Genomic DNA, 22,034 nt, shown 5'->3' on the forward strand with positions numbered 1-22,034 from the left:
TTCAGATACCTCCTGCTCTTGTTTTAATTACCCACTCTTGCTCTTAAAGCTGTTGAAATCAATCCAACTGAATTAAGTGGAAGATAGTCAGGCACCAAAGGCCAGAGTTTCAGGGGTTAGCAGGCATTTCACCAGGTATGGTGGAGATTTCCAAAACCACATGAACAAATCCATTGGGCAATTATCATTTTCTAATGGGTATTGTTCTAAAGAACTAAGGTGGGAGAATCAAAACCCATGTCTGGACTTCAGGTTTCTCTTCTTAGAGACAGAAGCATAATCTGATAACCACTTGCTTTGAAAGTGAGGAGTTAGTGGAAGCACAAGTGCTTCAGCACTCAGCCCAACCCAGACCCACTTCAAGGCCCTAAGAACAATCTCCATGGCTATAGTGAGCTCCACAGAGAACATCACAGATGCAGATAACTACAGTATCCAGAACTGTGTTTGCCAGGCTCAGCCTACCCTAAAGACTGCTTAGGGCAGTGGTACAAAATACAAACTGTAATTTATACTCAGGTCTGAAATGTAATGATGAGGAGTTAGAAGCAAGATTGAAAGGAAACCCCTTTGTCCAGGAAAACAAAGATTTGGAAAAACCAGATAATAAAGTGAAGTGCTTTGTGTTCAAGAGACCAGAAAACCACAATGGTCTGAGTGATAGGCTTGTGGAGGGGATTATCAGAAGCAGAGAGCTCCACGTGGACAACGTGAGACTATTTTAATAGCAGCTCAGCATCTATTAGCACACTAGCATTAGTGATACCCTATTTTATTGAAGAAGCTTCTGCTCATTTTCTCTGTAGATGTCACTATTTAATGCTACTGATGAAGAGAAGCAGAATATTGGGGGAGGAGGGAGATGAGACTAGGTATGGCTTGTAATGATGTGAATGGATATTTGAAGTTTTAGAGTGTTTTTACCTTTTAACCCCCATTGAAATGCACTGAACTAGAGGGAGGGACAGCATGGAAGACATTAACATTTTGGTTTAACAATAGAGACAATTGCTGTGGCTTAGAAAAGGTGCAATGATCCATGAATGTACAATGAGAATTTAAAAACCTGCTGTAGTGAATGAAGTGTGCACTATTCAAAAACTGTTGATCTATGCAAAATTATTAAACAACACATGAGATCTGCCAGGATTTCAGTCCCAGGTGCAGAGCAGCTGCTCTCATTCACTTTCCGGCATGCCGTGCAGGGGCGTTCCTGCTGGAGATGATAAGTTTGGCGGGTGCACAGGTTGAAAGGGGAGGACCAAAGAAGGTGGGTGTGCTTTCAGACTCCAGCTTGCAGCTCGGCCTGCCTTAGTTCAGGCTCACTAATAACTGCTGTGCATCCACAGCGGTTGTGCAGCTGCTAGGAAGGGCAGCTGCTCTGGCATTCCCTTCTTATTGATTATGTGGAGTGAATACTGAAAGTGATTGGGGGGCAGGTAATAGCAGTACATGGTGGCTGCCAAAATGTTCTCTGCTCCATGTACCAAGTTCCTTTACTAATCAGCTGAGCTTTTAATTGCACTTTTTTCTACAAAATTCAAGCTGAAGAATTCTGTCAGAACTAAAAGTTACTGTTTCTGCTGTCCCTGCTGATTTATCATCACCATGTGCAGAATAAGAAAAGAGATCATCTTCATTAGGTCAGATCAATGGCCCTATTAAGATGCTGGTGTCTTAGGAATGCCTTTGTTCACAGTACCTGGAATAGATAATGTTTGGTCCATCAGGAATGTCAGCTCAATACCTGTAACTAAAAGCTAGTGGTGGCTGTGTTGCTATTAGTCTCAGCACCGACATTTCTACAGTTTGTTGGAAAACCAGATGGCTTCCATCTACTTTGGTGTGTGAAAGAAAAAAGGGATGTAACTGGTAGGGGATACACATGCCTTTTTTAGGTTTGATCCAGCCCTCATTGAAGAAAATGAGAGACTTTCTACTGATTCACTGGCCTCAGACCAGGAGTTTTAAAAGATGAGAGGTTTTCACTGTCTATTGTAATGCAATGACAGCCAGCCATGACACAAGCTTGGAACAAGGAGCTTTTTAGGCAGTGTTTTCTCAAAGGCTGAAGTTCTTTGGTATATCATACTTCAAGTTGTTTGGACAAACTGCACTTATCTCTTGATAGAGGAGCAGTTCCTCTGCCAGGATGAAGAAAAGCAGGTGCACATGAAACTTATCTCAAGCTCATTTAAATCTCAGCACAGTTTGTGTTTGGGGGAAGCAGCATTCTTTTTTTTCATTCAACCACTACTTTTGTTGATAACAATAGCACATGGACCAGAGCTCAAAGAAGGATCTCGCTTCCTTGTCCATTTGCGATTGAAAATGTGCCAGTTCCATTCTTGCTCCTTGAGTTTCTGTTTCTTTTAAGCAATCTAACATGCAAGTCAGCACAGCTTTGACTTGCCTTGTCACCAAGATGCAGTACCTCTCCTGGGCTAACATCCTTCCCAGACAGGCCTGCTTATCTCTAGACAGACATCTTCATTCTCTGCACTGAGATAACGGATCTCTCACCAGCACAAATTCTAAGCACAAGCTTGTCTGAGGTGGCTTTTGCTTCAGTATTTGATCCTGAAACTTCTGCAGATTAGGCATTACCAGCACTCGTTAGTTTAAGTAAACATCTACACATTTCATATTCATCAGCTGGTATCCCAGAAGGGCTTAAGAGTTGTTTAGCTTGTGAAACCCCAGCATATGGTGCCAGCTCCTTCTTGCACCAATTCTAATTGCAAACACTGAACCTGTTCTGTAAAAACTGTTAATTAGGTGAAACTAACACATATGTTTGAGCTATAAGCAAAGGTGATTTTTTTTCTTCTCTTTTTTTTTTTTTACCCCTACTTGAATTACTCATATAAATGTGGTTATAGGCTGACAGAATAATTTACACATCGTTGAGAAAAGTAAAAGGGGAGAATATTCAGGCAAATGTAACATACTTCAGTTTCCCTGAAGTTCTTTGTAAAACCATGGGCTTTAAAAGTAATCTTCTGTGTACTAACTAACTTAGTGTTCATGATTCATGGCTCTAATCCCTGTGACTGAAATTTAAGATCTAAGGCTCCATGAAATTAAAAGAAAAAGAAACAATTACATGCGTATTCATTCAATTTCATGTATTGCATATCCTTCAATTTTTCCAATGAAATGTTAACAGGGGAAATAGAGGTTTCTAAAGAATGTGTACTTGAAAAAACCAGCAGGTCAGTTGCAAGTGCCAAGGCTAACCAGCTCTTCTGTGCCTGCTGGTTTCCCAACATTCCTGGAGAATGCAAGTCACCTCCAGATTTCCTCATCTCCCACAAATATTTCATTGATGCTACAACACAGTGTGCAAAAAGCTCAAGGACACTGAGTGTGTACAGCCCTTGAATATGGCACTGACCACTCCGCTCCTCCCAGCTGCACAGAAACACTGTGGAGTAAATAAGAGGATACTCACAACAGGACTGCTGCACATGAAGCCCTTGTGCTGCTCCTGGACTAGTCCGTAGAGGAAAGGAGCCCTATACGCTACTTCTCCCACCAAAGGACAACTGCACCCCTTCCCTATGAGCAATTTGAATACAGGGCAACTACAACAGCACCGTAAAGCCACAAGCCCAGAAGAAAAGTAGACAGCCAAGTAATAAGCTTGTGAGCTTAACATAGTATTAAGAGTAATGTGTTAAGTCATGAACGTTAGCCACACTGATCTAGCCTTTAATCTTGTCCCAGTATCAAAAGGATACAACATCCTTATCCCAAAGGATCAACAGAAGACCAGAAAAAAAACCCCAAAGAGCTTTTAAATTACACAGCAGTACACTTTTATTTTGGAAAGAAAACTCTGGTCCTATGCCTAGATATTAGTGCATCGACATTCATAAGTCTTCCCAGCTAGTTTTTAGTCTCTGAGTAACAAATAGTTCATTAATTAGCAAAAAAGGAAAGGGGACATTCAGACAGCAAACACAGCCAACAAAAACAGCCCTCAGACCCCATTCATTCAGCCAAGTGCTTCAGTAAGATTTTTTTGAGAGAATATCAAGAGCCTTTACCTAAAAAAATTACTTTCTTTCTCTGGTCTTACCAGACTAGACTATACTGACTCTTTTATTCATCTAATATAGGATGATGCAGAAAATCAGCATCAGGAGAGAGTTCCCTATTCACTAAATGGGAAAAGCCAAGAGACATAGATGGATGTAATTCAAAGAATCAGATTTAGCTCTATACAAAGATGGTGCAAGTTCCTGGCATAAACAAGACAGTCACAATTTCTAGACGTTGCTAGATCACATCCTGCTGCATGCACTGCAGTCCTGCTAATGCTTGTAATTTTAGCACAACATTCAAAATATTTGGTGCTTTATGAAAATTCCCATTCCTGGAGCCGTATTAGTCTGTGAAAAACTAAACTTAATTTTTCAAATGAAAAAAAAATGCATCTAGCTGTAAGTGGGTACTACAAACAGTTTTAAAATGTGGACTCCTTAAAGGGCTGAAAATACAGATGGGCTCCAAAAAGGCCCAAAAGTATTCTGACAGTGATTTTTAGCCAGTGTTGTCACTTTCCTGTTTGGTTGTGTATACCTGCAAGGCAAATATTGTAACTAACTGCACTATTCCTATATATTGTGCAGAGCAAAAAAAGCCCTTTTGAAATGACAGCAGTATTGTAACAATACAGGGGGCTTTGGCTACAGTGCAGAGAAAATGAGAGGAAAAAAAATATTCACTGGCTACAGAGGAGCAGACTGAAGTAAAAAAGGAAGAGTTCTGCTCTTTCCCATCATCTCCATTCCTGTCCTGTATGTCCCAGCTCCCACGCTAGCACTGGCTGTGGGAGCTTCCCACTGGATTGTGCTGTGTGGTCTCCTTGGTGACTGCCCACGCTGAGCTGTGCTCCTGCAGACGGGTACTTGCAGGGAATACTCTTGGACAGTCACTTGGGGAAACGGTGGGAGGTCCTTTAGGATGAATGCACTGGAAAGAAAATTCTGAGTGTATCAAAAAAATACGGCGAGATTTCCATTCAAGTGTACAGTGTCGGGGCTCTTGAAATTGTCAGGAAGTGACTGAATGACACAGCAGATCTGTTCCAAAAAATACTTCATCTCTCTTTAATGTCAGAATGACACAATCATGAGACTTTGCTTAACTCCTTAATGCAAAGTGCTAGATTTGCTTCTGTGTATAAACAGAGCTGAGACTGTGCTGAAGATGGCATGCTTCAGTTGTGACACAGCCTCAACTTAGAAGCTTTAATTCTGCATATAAATTCAAAGCCATCACTATACCATGCATACATAAGCTGCACCTCGCTCAGATGGAATCCCTTGAAAATAGGCCTCTTTGTAACCCACTGTTTCTGCCGGCTCAACGCCTACAAACCCTCCTACTCCTAGCTAAGGTTTCAGAGGAGGATAAATCCAAGTTAAAAACAAGGGAAGCTTAAGGGTGGAGGGAACAGCCTCTGTGGGATCAGAGGGAACCCAGCCAGAGGGTGCCTTGGGGCAAAGCTTCCCTTGTGTTACCCACACAGGGACAGCAGTTGCAGCACTTCTGAGTCACGGGGCGTTACAGATAGCTCATGAGTTACAGGAATGAAAAATCTGATCTGATCACAGTAGCAGCTGCCTTTGGGTTCTCCAGCTGGAAGAGGAGAGGCGTGAATTGTCCCTCTGGTGCAGGAAGAAGCAGGGAGCGGAACAGAACAAATCCAGTAGGAGCAGCCCTGTTTGGGGAGAACTGAGGGGGAAGTCTGCTCTGTTGCTGTCTGTTTGACTTTCATTGTGTCAATAAATCCAAACTGCAACAAGGGGGAAAGCAGCACATCTTGGCTAGAGTGGCTACGCAGAGCAGAATGAGAAAATGCCTTTTGCAATTGTGATAGAAATGTTTGGCTACTGCATTGATAGCAATGAATGTATGGAAGATGGGCATGTTTTATCATTGACATGCACCAATGGTGTAAGTGCTCTCTACCTAAAGAGTCTGCAGGACATCTCCTGCTAACACCTCCCACCTTTTTTTTCCTCTCTCATTAGCATGCTGGAGCTTTCAACCTTTAAGTGCCTTCCACCGTGGGCAAAGGACGGTGTTAAGGAAATAATGGCATTGCCAAGGCTGACATTTTTCCCTCAAACATGCAATTCAGCCCCACACGACACACCTGCCAGAAGTCACTGAACAGTGCTTACATTTCTCTAGAGGTTCTCTGCTAGTTATCTCAATGTATTTTACAAAGAGAATTAACTGTCATAATCCTTTTTACCAAGAAGGGAAGACAGCTTATTAAAACCCTCAAACAGAAGAGGAACCCTCAAACAAAAGAGGAACCCTGAGGACACATGGTGTGTGGCTCAGAAGCAGCTTTTGGGCAGGTGGCCCCGCACCAAGAGCCCAGGGCTGCCGGGTCCAAAGCTCTCAGATACCACAGCAGAAAGATTGAGCTGGGGGCTGCAGACCTAAGGATTACTCAGGTCTGCAAAACACCTAACAGCCCAGAGAGTTTTCTATTTTGAGGAGAATTTTTTTTTAAACTTGCCAATCACAACGAGAATTAACGTCAAATGCCTACATTTTGAATGGCACAAAATTTACCTTTTTCCGTAGAGCTCTTCAGAAACCATGACCTATCAAAATCAATAGTTTGCTATTGACTTTATCTTAAAGACAGAGATTGAGTTATCAGAAAAATCAGTGCAGAGCTACCTGACTCCTCCATTGCTCTCTTCACTGGCTCATCGTTGCTCCAAAGCCCACATGACCTGGGTGAACTGAGCTTTCTCACCCTGTTAAAATCCAGCTACAAATGAGTGTTCCTCCCATCTGTCAGTCTTTCTCCCATCTACAGCCACAGTGCCTTTACTTGCGTGAACTCCTATCGAAATGCCAGGATAGATCTGTAAAACTCTTCAGTTTCCCCACTGAATCTGGGCAAAAAAGACCCGTTTCAACTCATGCATGAAAGATAAGTGACAAACTGCAGAGTGCTGCCATAAGTTTTCTGTTGTACTTTTGGATTTTTCTCCTTTGGTTTGTTTTTTAACATCTCCCCTTAGGGCTGTGTAGATACAAAAAAACATGCCACAGTCTAAGAATGTAAAAAAACCATGGGAACAGAACAAAAAGGTTTCTTTCTTAAAGTTAGACCAATTCACTTCATCACAAGTATATGTAAAAGCTACATGACAAATAAAGATATATCCCAAACCCTGAAATCAGAGAAAACATGAATCCATTTGGCTCTTCTACTAGCAATTATGATTTCTCTTTCCTGTCCAGAAAGTCCAAAGGCACGTTATAGAGTTAATGGGAAGTATATTCAAAAAGCAGAGTAAACAAAGGATGAGCAAACCAGGAAAGGTTGCTTTTCTTTATCATGTCTATTTTTTTATATTTCTTTAATGAAGCCGCATTTGCCTCATCACCCAGACAGATTCCCTAAAAGCCTCTGGTATGGGCTTCAGGAAATACAGGTTTGTTCAAAGCCTCTGTCATTTGATAGAACATAGGAGGAGCCTGACAGCTTCATGAGACCCTATCACTGGGGCCTGGCTGCAGGAGAGATGTTGCCACTCCCCACTCAGAGGGCCAAATGCTGTCGGAGTTGCTCAAACACTGGGGCAAACGCTCTTAGACAGTAAATTTGTTGGGTTTATTGCTGTTGTTACACACACAGAGCTACTGAATGCATGAAGATATATACAGTGTTAAAAAAAAAAAGGACTATACTTCCAGATTGTATCTAAAAAGAAAATGGTGTCATTAAAAATGCTTTTGGTAAAAATCCCTAAAAAAGGGATGGGAAAAGACTATGTTAAAAATTACTAGAAGAAGAGACAGGGAAAGCAAAATGGAAATAAACTAGTTAGGTAATGTGAATAGAAAGCAGGTTGACAGCACTGGCAAAGGTCCCTGATCGAGCTGTACATTAGTTAGCCTGGGTTTTGGTAAAAACATATCACAATTTTACATGTATTACAGGCTCAGGTCAGTTACCCGAGATGAATTCTTTGCCATGAGTGTGACCCAAACTAGTTAGTTTAAAGTTAGCAGAGATTTTATATTAATTTTAGTCACACTGCCAGTCCCCAAGCAAGCTTACTCAGAGGGATATGATCAGATGAGCAATCAGAGGCGCGATCCAGATATGAGGAATTCCATGCACAAATACAGAAACTACTTTCACAAGAAATCCTAGGTTGTTATTTTACTTTCATCTCCTAGCTTGCTAGAGCTACAAAAAAACAAGTTAATGTGAAGCACGGATCTCTTTTTTTTTAATTAATGCATAAGTTTTCTTTCGTACTGTTGTTCTCTGCAGACCCGTCCTTCCCCATGGATATAAATAAAACACAGTGTAATCCAGTGCTACAACTGCCACATCTCTGCCCAAACAGAACACAAATCCTGTGCAACTAATACTGTATCCCAGGCATCCCTGCCACAGGGTAACACATCCTGCACTCTGGTTTTATACTCTCTGTGAAAATCAGCAGTGAGGGCTCACTGGATTTTGCCTTTATTTTCTTTAAGAAACTCATGTTCCCTCTCCTCTTCACTGATCTTGGAGTTTTCTTAATACTGGGCTTCTCAGCTATCTTTTTTTTTTTTTTTTTTTTAATGTTCATGCGCAAGTGCACTTTGGACGCTGTGATAGGATAGCTGTCATCTCCTCCTCTGTGGCTTCATTTCCTATTTCATCCTGAAATCTTCACATAGTTTCTTGCATTGATCTCCCGCTTCTGTGGCAAAGGAGGGCTTAGTGAAGTTTTCTTTGGGATTTTAACTACAGCTGCTGCTAATAACTAGACATTTTCTTCCCTGTCCATTCACCTTATTCTCTGATAGATTTCATATTCTTCCCTTTCAGCTGTTTCTTTTCAGCTCTTCTTTCGTTTTTGTCCCTTTAAGCTCTTAGAGCTTATAGCTATGTGGCTTCCCCATCTGTTTTATTCTCCACACATAAAGACTTTCAAAAGGGGCTTAAGAGAGTAAGAAAGATCCCCACATCCTTTTAATTGATGTTGGTGATGAGTTTCTGAGATGACCCTTTTGAGACATGTAAGAGCTGGACAGTCAGTGTCTCGAAAGGCTTGCTAGACTTGCACAGAAGCCTGCGATCCAGTGGGATGCACAACCACAAGGGAATTGTCTCCCCCTGTGCCTGAGGAAACCTGAACACCTAAGGAAGGATTATCAAGGCCATCTTTAAAAGATGAGCTCTCCTAGTGTAACTGGAACCTCTCCCGCAAAGCTCCTGTCTCACTAGGGGATGTCTTTTACCACTGAGCAGCAGAGGGGCAGAGTCACGATGTTTTGTGACCTTTGCCAATGCTGCTCCAGCAGCCGGGCTTACAACATCCCAGCTTGAGCTCTGCCTGCAGACGTGCTGGAGAGCGAACACGTTCCTGGACCTGCACCCACCTTTGACAAAGCCAAAAGACTTTTTCCATCGAAATCACTTTGGCCAGTGTGACAGGTACCAGGGACTATTGTATGTTTATTTTCTGTTTGCTAAAGGATGACATGAAAAAGGACACAAGGGTTCTCACCACTGATGTGGTCCTTAAATGTAAATACTCCAAACCTTTAAGGAGGGAAGAGATCTTAAGTTTAAAGGAAATTATTTCTGCCTACCAATAATCTCATCTTTATAGCATGACATACCCCTGCAGCAGGCATCTCTGAAGTGACTTTGTGGCTACCAAAGCTATTAGATTCTGTTTACTGAAATAACTCTATTAAAGTCTCATGTTTTATGCAGGTCATAGATGTTGTGGTATTGATTTAACTTGAAAGAGCACCCTTTTTGTGGCAGTAAGGTGTTTGCTTTTCTACATTTTGCTGCCTTCCTTGTTGCCTAACATGACAGTCTCTGCAGCTGGTGTAGGTCACGTTTTCAGTGAACTCATGTTCAATGCAAGCATTTGCACTTACTGATTCAGCATTAAGGGCTGTTCTTGTGCAGATATATTCTGCCTTGTCAATCTATAGTCCACCTCATTCCTAGCTATGCACTCAGGTTCAAGGGAATTATTCAGCGAAGATTTTATTCAAATTAGAATAACCAACCACACTTCTGGTTTCCTGTGCTGCTTAAGAGGCTGCTGTCTGGAAAACACACTTGCACTTTAAGGCTTGCATCTCACACACTTGACAATGCCTGAAAGAGTCACAGAGACATCAGAGGCCATGGAAAAGATTTGGTACAAAGGGTCCATTTCTCATGAGGTAAAAAGGCCAGCTCTGGTGACGACAGTTAGATAGCACTAGTGGGTACCTCTCTGCCTTCCTGGAGAGCAGCACACGCACAGTGGTAGCTGCAGCAAAGGTGTTAGGCAAGGTTGCACCAATGTCCTGCACTGAGTTAGGGAGCTGGGAAGGGATGAGCTGCTCTGGTCACATTTCTGCTTTTCAAGATACCTTACATTTCTCTTCTTGGCTTTCTGTCTCATCCTAACCTTTGTTATTTAGAATCACCTTCGTTTTCAGGTACCTCAGGCTTTTCCCTGAGCTTACTGCTGCTCCTTCTGAACTCCCAGTGACAGACAGAAAAATAATTATTTGAAAGAGAGGCAGCAGCAGCAGCAGCCACCTTTAAAATCTCTTCAGTCTCACTACACAGGATCCCTTCCCATCCTGACCCACGGACACTCACACAACGTCAGCAGCCTTCTCCAAGGAGTCACGCTCCTGTACAAAACCATCTGTGTATTATTCAAATAGGTCGAAGCTGGAGGCATTTTCTTACAAGAATTAAAGAGATCAAAGTTGGCAATAATATATTTTTCCTCAGCAAAATTAGTTACACAAGATGAAAATATCAATAATAACATAAGGCGATTAAACAAGCCACATTGTCAAGTTTGCTAAGAACAGAAGGGCTTAGCAAATGGCTGTCTACTAGACTTTAGACAACCACACTCACCAACAACATTGTGAAAAACAATCAAGCTGTAACTTAAACAGTTATAGTTGCACAGAGGATACTGGGAAACAACCACACATGGTGGGCATTTGCTTTCTTAAACAAATAGCACAAAAGAGAAGCCTCCCAGTATCTCAGTTCTCCACTCTAACAGTGCTGGCTGGATCTTCCCCATCTCACCATCACGATTCAGTGCAATTATTTAGGATCCAGCTGCACCCGTGTGGTTTCCTCCCAGTGTCACGTTGCATAAAGAGACAAAAAGCCACCTCTGGACCTCTGGAGGAGGAGGCTAATGCAGGAGGTGTTGCAGGGTAGGCTATAAGGAGGAGAGGCACAACTCTGGCCACGTGCTCCAAGAAAAATGCAGCCCCGTATTTACAGCAGCTGTTTCCCTTCTACCCGTTATTTGCTTCAGTGTTACTCTGTCCTTGCTTATGGTACTCAAGTCCTGATCTTCACTCAGTAATTTTGCAAATGTTTGCCTGGCATTTATAGTGCACGAAATGTCCTTAAAAACACAGCAATGAAGGATGTACTCCAAGGAAGGATTTTTGTCATTTTACGCTGATAATCTCTCATGCTAAACTCACTACAGGTTGGGGAAATCTAAAAGTCTACAGCTTCTGCATGGCAGGGACTATTTAAGTCTGCCGTTCTCCAGTATTGGTGTATTGAAATCTTTTATTCGTGGGGTGGCAATAAAAGATGTGGAGAGAAAAAATCTCCCCTGGCAACATGTACTCTTGAAAGGCCCTTTCAAAGCAAACATTCCAGCAGTGAGAAATACTTCAGCACGCTGCGTTCCCGTCTCCTCCTTCCTTCCCTCCCTGCCTCCCCAGCCTATGCTCTTAGTATCAGAATAATAAATTTCTTTGTGCCCCATCGTACAAAACGGTTTCACATCACCTTCATGCACATGGCTGGGGAAGACCTCACAATCAAAGGTTATATTCTTTCACACAGCGCTATCAGTATTTTATATTTCTTCACAGCCAAGTGTTATCAGCTGGCCATAAAGCATTCAGTTTGGGGGGGGTGGGGAGGGGGAAATCATTGTATTCTGAAATACTGATTGCATCAAATAGCAACTAGATTGGAAGACAGTAATCATGCTGGGTTCAGGCGATTAAAAACTCGCTTGGAAAATTGCCGCTTGCTGAGCCTTTATAGAAAGAAATGAATTAAGAAGGAAAACAATAAGGAAGGGCATACATTAATTTTGCTCTGCAGTGGATAATGTTGAGTGTAAGAGATCTGAGGAAGGACTGTGTGTCTTAAGGATTTTCTCTTACACTTTCAGAAGAAAACCTGAGAGCCATTGGAGAGGGGTTGCAAATTATACCCAAACAGTAATCTCAGAAGCAGCAATTGAGCAAATAAATAAAGCATACAAATAGGAGATAGCATTTCCTGCTAGGAACTTATCATTTCTGACAATGCAGCTCAAACAAAGAACTCCCCTTTGCTGGCAGTCCTGCTGGGCAATCTCCATTCTCTGTTCCCTGGGTAATGCCATTCTCCTCCTCACTGCTAAGCTGCACTAGATACTTGTGCAAGTACCTCAATAAAGAATTACCTCCCACAATGTCTGTATTGTAGCAAGCCCAGAGTAACTTGTGTTCAGCTGTGAGTTCTCTAGGTAGGCACTGTGTCCATGCCGATTTTATACAGGGTTGAGTACATTGTCAGCATTCCATGATAATAAATGCATGCAATGCAAATAAACACCCAAATCTTCAATGAACTGAGCGTGCATTTTACAGCCTTTTCTTGACACTTGCAAGAGTTCATGTATCTCTGCTCATTATTCCCCTTTCTTACTATACACCTTTTTCTCTGGCTCATGACAGACTTTGGATCTGGGCTCATGTTTAAGGGAGGTTTTATTCTCCAGCCCAGGACAGGACTGTGTTGCTCAGCCCACAGGACATCACAGGTGCTCTCTGGCAGGAGCAGGCTGGAATTCCTTCTGAAGGAGCTGTGAGTTCATTAGTTGCTGACTACATGCTGCTAAAATGTATTTGTCCAGTGTTGAAAGGCCATATCCTGCAATGCTGCTCACATGAGTAGTTCTTACTCTCATGCAGTATATGGGGCTATCTGCACTATTATTATGCATTTATATGCCCCTCTCATGCATCTATTAATTTCTATACATATGACTTTGCACGCACCAGTATTTTATTGCCTGAGGGAATCAGGTTTTGTACCATTTGATTCCTTTTCAATCTAAACTGTTACACTTTTTAAACAAATCAAAATTTTGCCATACAGGTGTGAATAAATCTGTATCAAATGTAAAATAAAAAAGTTGACCAGGTATCTGGGACAGAAGTACTAAGGTGACTGAATTCCTGTTTGTCTTCCAGGGCATGGACTCCAGGAGATGGTGCCACCAGTGCCAACACTGGTAGCTGTTTGACCATTGACTACTTTAACAGAAACACACAAGCAGTATGCTTATTTGTTCTAGAATCACAGAGAACTTCTAATGCTTTTCCTCAGGAGAAATTCACCAAAGGAGTAAAATTAAACAACCTAATATTAACAAAAGAGCGATTCATTTTCACACTGAATTGAGTGGAAAGCTGCTTAATTCCCCAGCTGAGTGTCACAGAATTCCAAATCTGCCCTATTGAGAAGTTGTAAAATGTAGAGGTGATGGATTTAGTTTCTCTTTCCTATTGAACAAATGTAAACTTTAAAGTTTTAATCACTGCTTGACACTTCTGATTTTTTAAAGGTATACCTGGGCCACGCTCCAATAGCCTGATTTGACTCACAAAAGCAACTCTACCTCTCTAGCAGTTAAAGGAAGTCTTTGATGTGGGAGTGAATTTTTCAGTACAGTGACATTAGTATAAACCAGACCTTAAGAATCCACAACACAAAATAAAATACTAAATCCTGCCATTTATTTAACCCCGAAGCCACTGTTCCACTGAAGCTGACGGGCTCTCTCACTAGAGTGCGTAATGCAATTGAAGAAGAGAAAAGCCACACCCCAGTGCGTATCTTCCAGTCCCTATACTTCAAATTGCAAAAGAAATACCAATTATACTTCACTTTAATCCTTATTTAATGAATTGTCCAATTCATTAATCCAGCATTTAGCTATTTAGCTATTTAAGGCTTTATTTTCCCTGTTCCCCTCAAAATCCCAGGTACACCCCAATCCTGATGTACAAAGACACATGTCTGCCTAGCTACATGTTATTTCTCCTCTTGTTGCTGTTCCTATGAAAGAAATCAAAATAGTTTTCATTCTTATTTCCAATTCTGCATGATAAGAATGCAAAAATATTAATAATTTGTCGCAGTGGGAAAAACTCGAGCACTCAATATGAGCGATCAACAAGCTTCGTTTATTGATTAGCGTTCAGCATACTTATACAGTTCTTAATGAGATCATACATATTCTGTAACCTAACTAATTAATTGGTCACTATCCTAAACGTCAACCCCTCCCCTAGTTCCTCATTCCTTAGCTGCTTACTCCCTTAAGTTCCCATGCCTTAGCTGACTGTAAGCAAGCTGTTATCGTATAGCAGCTGCAGTCAAGGACAGCGTGTCCTTACCACCCCAGCACTTCAGACGAGCAGAGTCCGATGTTTCCCAAAATCCTGGTCAGCCATCTACAGTATGTCTATGTGACCCTTGTCAGCTAACCAATCCTCGACAATAATTAAAAACATATCAAGAACAAAAATGCCTTCTACCACAGAGAAGAAAGGGAGCTGGTTACTGTCAATGGTAGGTGCTTTTTATGTCAAATAAATTAACTGCACTTCAAAATGACAGTGGCGTGTCAGTCTCATCATCTCCATCCTCAACTCCAATTATGTATCTCAAGGGAATGCATCTCAGAACACATTACTAAAACACAGGTGTGGATACATTAAGCTGCAAAAACTCAAGCAGCATTCAAGCTCCAACTGTGACCCACTGGGCATGGGAACACAAAGGTTTGGTTGCTGAGCGCTTGGATCGCTGCTGAGCTACCTCCACACAACGTTCTCTGCAAATAAAGCCTGTTTGTGGGCTAAAAGATTCAGCGCTGGATGTACATTGTAACGTACATTTTTAGTGCCCAAAACACTACTGCCTACTTAAAACAGGATGCTGTGCCATCCAGAAACCATCATTTGCTGCCCAGTCCCACTTCCCTCCACTATCACATCAGTGAAGAGGGTGGGAGATAAAGACTTTTTTCTCATCCCGTAGCTGACAGCTAATGGCTGTTTTAACTTTCACACGGAGCACACTGTGCCCTCTGGAACACCTCTGTCACTCCAATGCCTTTCACACAGTCGCATGACTTTAGCTGAGAGCACGTTTTTGGCCCCAGAGGTTTTGATGACAATGGGAATCTGAATTAATTTGCCCAGCCAGAATGATAGTTCAAGAGGTATAAAAGCTTTGGAATCCATGAGGTTCACGCAATTAAAATATTTAAATGGCCAGCTGCATTAAAGTTTATAAAGCAAAGTTAATTACCTACCAAACTTGGAGAAAAAGCCTCCAGAAGTTTGTCATTTTCTCCCAACAACAGCTACTTATCGCTGCATTTGCTTAGCTGAGACTGGACGGAGTTGTTTACTCTGCGCATCTCTTAGTATAAAATATTCAGAGTTTATCCCAAGCAATATTGCGGTTCAGACTAATGATCATTTCTCAGGACTGGGATCCGTGCCCTTTGCATTTCTGCTCCCAGAGCAGCCAAATGCCAAGCCATAGAATTGTTTTCTTCCTCTGAAGCAGCAGCTGGTCCCTTGGAAGACACCATAAGCATTTCTGCCGAAATCTGTGTAATTGCACATGTCGGCATGGTCTGTTCTTAACGGATCCTCTCCCAGACAAAACACTGTTTTCTCAAGCTGGCTTTGAAGACTGTGTGCGTTTAAAAATAGCTTCAGGAAGATACACACATATATTTTGCTATAAACTGTGTACAATGTGTACTGTGTACAGAATATTAGTTCTTCAATATGTGATTTTGTGAGACTGCCTCACTGGCATCATTATTGCTATACATGGAGCTGGTTTGTGTGCAAATATGATTCTAGACCCAAACTTTTAAGCTTGGCAAAATCATAAAACAATATAGCTTTCAACCTGCTGCTGTGTAACAAGAGTGTTCTTTAAGATAAAGCTTTAATATGCAGTAAGTGGCTACCTTACCCTTTCCTGATCATACTTTGTCGAGCTAGAAAACTAATTAGCAGAACCTGGTGACCTGAATGTCAGAACCTCTGATATTTCAACAAAAAGCAAAATCCTTATTTCGACAGTTGACACGTTGCAGAGAGATCTGCTGTACTCTCCTGTCTATCTCTTTACGACTCATAAAGATGGACTTTGTATGGGGGCAAAGGGGGTGGGGGTTTTGGCCAAAATAACTAGAAATCATGAGAAGCTCTAATTTATAAGTTTGATGGATTGCAAGCAGCTCAATGATATTTAATTATTGCTCTAACTTAGGCATACCTATCTACAGATACAAAAGATAAGATGCACCATCTTCAACAGCTTTCTCACCAGTAAATCCTTCTGGGCCAGGAGTATCCATCCACCATGGCACTACTGAGACAGAGACCAGCAGCTTCACTGAGAAGGTCTGGAGTAAAGCAGAGAGGTAACCCAGAACTCCTCAGTCCCAAGCAGGATCCTCATCTCCTAAGTAATCCTTCTGTTCAGCTGAGGAATGCTTCACTGCCGTAAGCCTCTTGCCTCTGCCAGGCATCAGCGGAGTCATTATTTCAGGGGCTTTGTAATGGACTGCAGAGTCCGTTACCTCCCAGCTCCCCAAAGACGGATGGAGATGAAGCTGACACAGTGACTTGAGGTTGTTAACAGCTGATTTCATGGAGCTGATGATACTGACTCACTGGCACTAATCAGGTGAGATTAAAAGGACAGTATGGACATGGAGACAGACTCACCAAATTAAACATTCGCACTTCAAAAGCTTTCCAGTTGAACAGCTGCCTGCCACAGCCCCAACCTGTCCCCTGTTCTGGGGCAAGACAGAGTGGTTAAGCCTCCAGGGCTGTCAATCTTGAACGATTCAGCAGCACTGAAGAAAAAAATCACTAAACCAACTGGCACCAAAGTAAATCCATCATATAAACAAGTAGAGAGTATTTTCACTGCTTCCAGAAAGAGTTTGGACTCCTGGAGTGAGCTAATTTCTGTGTGAGTGACCACAAAATAAAGCTCTTAAGTAATGTAGTGGTAGGTACTCAAAAGTATGATAGATGGAGAAATAAGATTAGCTCCACTTTATGTACAAGTACAGCACATTTGTGAGCACATACTTTAATGGTGAAGCTGCTGCAGAACTTGCAAATTGCAAACTCTGGCTTTGTTTTCAGAGCTCCTGTGTCAATAGTTGTATTTAACACCACCAGGCAGGCACTGCTTTCTGTAAATCATCCTAAGAATGTGCTGTGAATCTGCATCCAGGAATTATTCCCAAAAATTCAGTATCATCTAAATTGGAGCTGCAGTACCCCTCCCTCTCCCTTGGTTTTGTTTGGGTTTTTTTCCCCCCATGGTTCCTTGTAGCAGTTACTGTGCTGGGGTTAGAGATCACTGTGCCCAGGGTTGTTGAATAAGATCCTCACAGTCACTCATCTGCTTTTTGTCTGGAAGAGGGAAGAACCTTCCTCAGATTCAACCTATTTCAGCTACTACCTTTCCTGCCTGTCTTACACTATTTTTACTGCACATTAGATAAAGCCTAGCTGGCTGCTGCTAGGAAAATTAGGTCTTCTATTGTTTTAACATTAATTATGGAGTGTTGAAGATAAGGTTTTTGTTAGAAAAGTAGGGGGTAGGAATGGTTTGAATTTTACTTTCATTATAATTAGACAGGAAATTATGAAAAGGTGAAAAATAATTCATTAAAGCACTTTCCTCTAGCAAGCTAACAAGAAAAGTGCATTCTCGTAGAGACGGAGTTCGTGGTGTATTACTGAAGCACCATTGTTCTTAACGTATGCCTCTGCCTGCACATTGAGCCTGGTCCTATTGCACTTTTCATGTGAGCAGAAATGGGCAGGATGAGGCCCGCTGACTCCCTTCTGCTCAACTGAAAGCCCTTTCTCTTACAAAAAAATTAGGCTAAATTAGTCCATGGTGTAACTCCACGGAAGCTATTTGGCATACTGCAGAGATTAATTTGAACCATCAGTCAATTTCTGCATAACTTGCAAAGGACATGAAAATATGACTAATCTAAGAATGAATTAATTGGGCAGCTGTCTCCCTTTCATTTGTACACTACTGAGATAAACATTTGGACTAAGAAGCTGTCCTCAATCTAATTTCCTCACTTGAAGTGGCTTTGTGGGTGATGTTTATGACTACCACCTAACGACAATGTTTTCAGAATTTTTCTTCATGTGAAATTACTGTGGTTCAGGCTTTTAAAAATACTTCTACAGGGAGGAAAAAGAAATGTATGTAAAGACTGACTATGCCAAAGCCCCTCAGGTTAGACTTCCCTCTGTAAGACAACAATCTCAAGATGTTCCCTCCATCATGGATGTTGGTCTAGCTCGTATTTCCCTCTAACTACAGCTCAAAGACCAGCAGGCAGCAAGTGAAACCCACTGTAACAGGCCAGAAAAACTTCAGCAGTGCTTACATTTCCTGACAGGATGGATGAGCAAAGGAGGTCCTTGCCCTGGTACAACTGCTTTAGTCTTTTCATTCGAGGCTTTTTTTCCCCACCTATGAAGATTGGCCCCATGATTTGGCATACATATAGAAAGGTCCATCCCACCATGCCTACAGCTCCTTCATCTCTCAGTGTATTGACCATCACCAGAGTAGCTGAATAATTTATGCATAAATTCTATTAAGTTTCCACCACTTCTTCCTTTTCAGCTTCACAGCCCTATTTAGGTGTGGTTTGAAGGAAGAGTGGGACACTGGGAGAGAAGTCCTTCAAGTGAGTCCATGGCAGAAGACCACTGAAGTTAAAGAGACTCTAGTGGAGAGAAGGATTTTGGCCATTCAGAGTCAACAGTAGCTTCAGAAACCACATAAGGCAGGCTGAGGCTGGGAGAAGGATGCATTTCTCTGCCTTGTTTGCAGATAAGGAAGCGAGATTCCAAGGGGAATGAGTGATTTACCCACAGTCGCACAGGAAATCAGCAAGAGATATGGAAATTAATGCTGAGAAGCATTTCAGTGCCTTAATCATAAAGCCAATCTTTTCCCTCAAATGCCAACAGCATTAAATGTTCCTTTTCAATAATGGAATAAGCCTAAGAGGTTCAGTGACTTACAGGAATGTTTCCATCAAAAACTTTTAGAGGGTAGCCAGCTGAAGTTAGAACTGTTGGTCAGTATTACAACCTATGTCCAACTGCAGGGACCAGCAACCGCACGGACCAGGGACTGCAGCTGAACTGAGCCAGTTAACTTGTGAGATTCCTTTGAGGACCAAGTCACGCTAAGGATGGAAAATGGAAGGACAGAAACTAATTGGTGTTTCATTCTATTTACCACTAATTAGGTAGGCTTTGAAAAATGTGGACTCAAATATTCTTTTGCTGGGAAGCTATTAAGCTGCTAGGCTGAGGGAATATATGGCTCAGAATAGGAAAGATTCACATCTCTTGCCTACAAATAAATCACTTGTATATCATCTATCTGTTTGACCATCTCTGAGTAGTATTTATATCAGTGTGATATCTAGGTAGCTGCCTGGATAAGCACTTTTTATATAAATACATAATAGCCTAGGCCAAAGTCTGGTTTTATTTAAACCAGCTTCAATTCATTGTGTCTTAATTGAAAATAATGGTGTTATAGCACTGATCAAAGAATTGTCTCATTAATTGTCTATTAAATCATTAGCTATTAAACAGAAATAAAAGGTTAAGAATGCAACACTCTGTTCTGCCCAAAAGAATATGAATATCTCTCAAATTACAAAGAAACAATAAAGGCAGAATTAACAGCAAAAAGAAGCTTAAGATTAGGCAATTACATCCAAAATGCCTGACAACTCTTAGTAGAGGGTTTAGCAGTACTACCTATATAGAAAAGGCAACACAAATTTGCAAGCGAAGTCAATACTGAGTTTACCAAAGGGGCTTGTAAAGGGAATATGCATTTTTCTGAGAAAATATGGGCACATAAACCCTGTACTAAATTTTAACTCAGCTAATTAATCGTTAAGAATTCAATCTTGCAACCAATACATATATTTCCAGTTAAAAAATTATGGCTGAACAGCATTCAGTCTGAGAGCACCTCTCAGTAATTTGTGACTGAAATCCATTATAAGGATGTTGCGATTTTCACAAAAATAACATTACTCCCATTTTATGTCACCAAGATATTAAAAACAAACCAACCAGGATTCAGAAGTACCTCTTTTATACTAAAAAACAACAGTGATCTAAAAGCTGAAAGCCATGCAACGGTGTCAGAAGTCATGCAGTCAGTGTCTTGGTAAAGTCACATTAATGCTATTTTAATCTCAATGTCAAGGAGGGAGAATCAGTTGAACAGATTATTTAAAGAAAATAAAAAAGAAAAGAAATAAAAAAACCCCTGAAAAATACCCCAAAAATCAACAAAACAAAACACAACATTGTTTAAAAGCTCCCAGCCCTTGTTTTAAGAATTTTTGCAATATGTTTGTTATTTTCTATTCTGTCATGCTCCTTCAGATTTTGATACAGTTCAGTTATCTTTACTTATAAGAAACTCCTGACTGGAAAGCAGGTGATGCATTCAGAAGCATGTATGAAACCTTGTTGTACACTCTTACAATATACTGTGTGATTACTATTTAATAAAAGGATGCAGAAAAGCCACACAAGAACAAAGATCCCTGGGTGGGGAGTTGACTTTCCCCAAGTGGGATGTATCAGACAACAGGTCCTTTCTCATCAGCACTGGCTGGCCAGCGAAGAAAGACTAGGACTGCACTTTCGGCGTCCCTGGCCCTCTTCTGCCACACCACATGGAACACACCAGCACAAATGGCTCCACATCAGTCTATGGAAAAACATGGACCCTGCATAACCTCTGGAGATCACACTCCTCATCGCACAGTGGAAACAACCTGGCACCACAGAAACAGCCATGACCGTAAAACAACTGGTTGATGTAAAATCCCAAATATAGGCTAGATCCCAGTAGTAGTGGAGAAGAAAAGGCTGAAAACTTCATCCTCCACCTCCTGTGGGTGCCTTACCTTTACAATGTCTTCATCAGCTGATTTGCACTCGGCGGACTCTGAAACATCAACCACGGACCCATCCTCCTGCACAGCAACAACCTTGACTGGAACAGACACTGTTTTCCCCGTCAGAATGGCTGTGTTAAGGACTTCTGTGTCCTGTATGCACACAAAGACAAACAAGGGATGGGCATTAGAGAAGCATAAAACCATGAGAATGCTGCAGGGGTCAGATTGATTAATCAAAACTTTGATGGGGCAGAGGAGTGACCCTTCCTTGCTCACAACCTTTGGGCTCCCTGCACTCAATGGTTTAACAACTTTCTAAGCCAAAAGTTGCATCTGGACCATCAATTCCTGGTTTTGACAAACATATGGATTTCCTCTTTTTGAGCCCATTTACAGCAGCAACGAAATCTGTACCTCAATTACGTGCCAAGGGACATCTGCAGCTTGGCAGAACCACAGCGCTATTGGGGTACGAACTCCAGAAGGTGTCAGCAACTCTTCCCACCCCTTTGCCCCAACTCGTGACAGTGATTTGGGAGGTGATTATCAAGCATTACAATAATAGCATTTTTTCCTTACTGTTCCAGCTAACAGTGATGTGAGTTGACCATTTTCCCTTTTCAGGACATAAATACATGATGAGAAACACTATGAAGGAGGTAGGGTACTGCAAACTAAGCAATGCCATCCATGCATTTATTTTTTTTTTAATCTTTCCCCATCAAAATCCCACCTAGAGATGTTTTACCACATTTATCTCTAATCCTGATGAATTCACAGTGTTGGCACTCTAATGACTCCATTAACACAGCCTTCCTCTGTGTCTCAGTATGGCTGCGGTCTGATTAATTACTCTAAATGAGTTGCTACAGAGGTCCCTGC

At 41.6% G+C, this 22,034-nt stretch overlaps 1 protein-coding gene across 1 annotated transcript in view; it reads right to left on the reverse strand.

Moving 5' to 3' along the window:
- LOC104525366 (transmembrane protein 132B) overlaps positions 1 to 21,296 on the reverse strand; it is a 39,059-nt gene extending 17,763 nt beyond the window's left edge. Inside the window, exon 1 of the mRNA XM_010168505.2 lies at positions 21,159 to 21,296. The gene's annotated coding sequence lies outside the window, so the exon portion shown is untranslated. The remainder of the gene's footprint in view (positions 1 to 21,158) is intronic.
- Between the last annotated feature and the right edge of the window lie 738 nt (positions 21,297 to 22,034).

The sequence above is a fragment of the Antrostomus carolinensis genome, unplaced genomic scaffold, assembly GCF_000700745.2.
Source record: "Antrostomus carolinensis isolate BGI_N321 unplaced genomic scaffold, ASM70074v2 scaffold7960, whole genome shotgun sequence".
Taxonomy (NCBI): domain Eukaryota; kingdom Metazoa; phylum Chordata; class Aves; order Caprimulgiformes; family Caprimulgidae; genus Antrostomus; species Antrostomus carolinensis.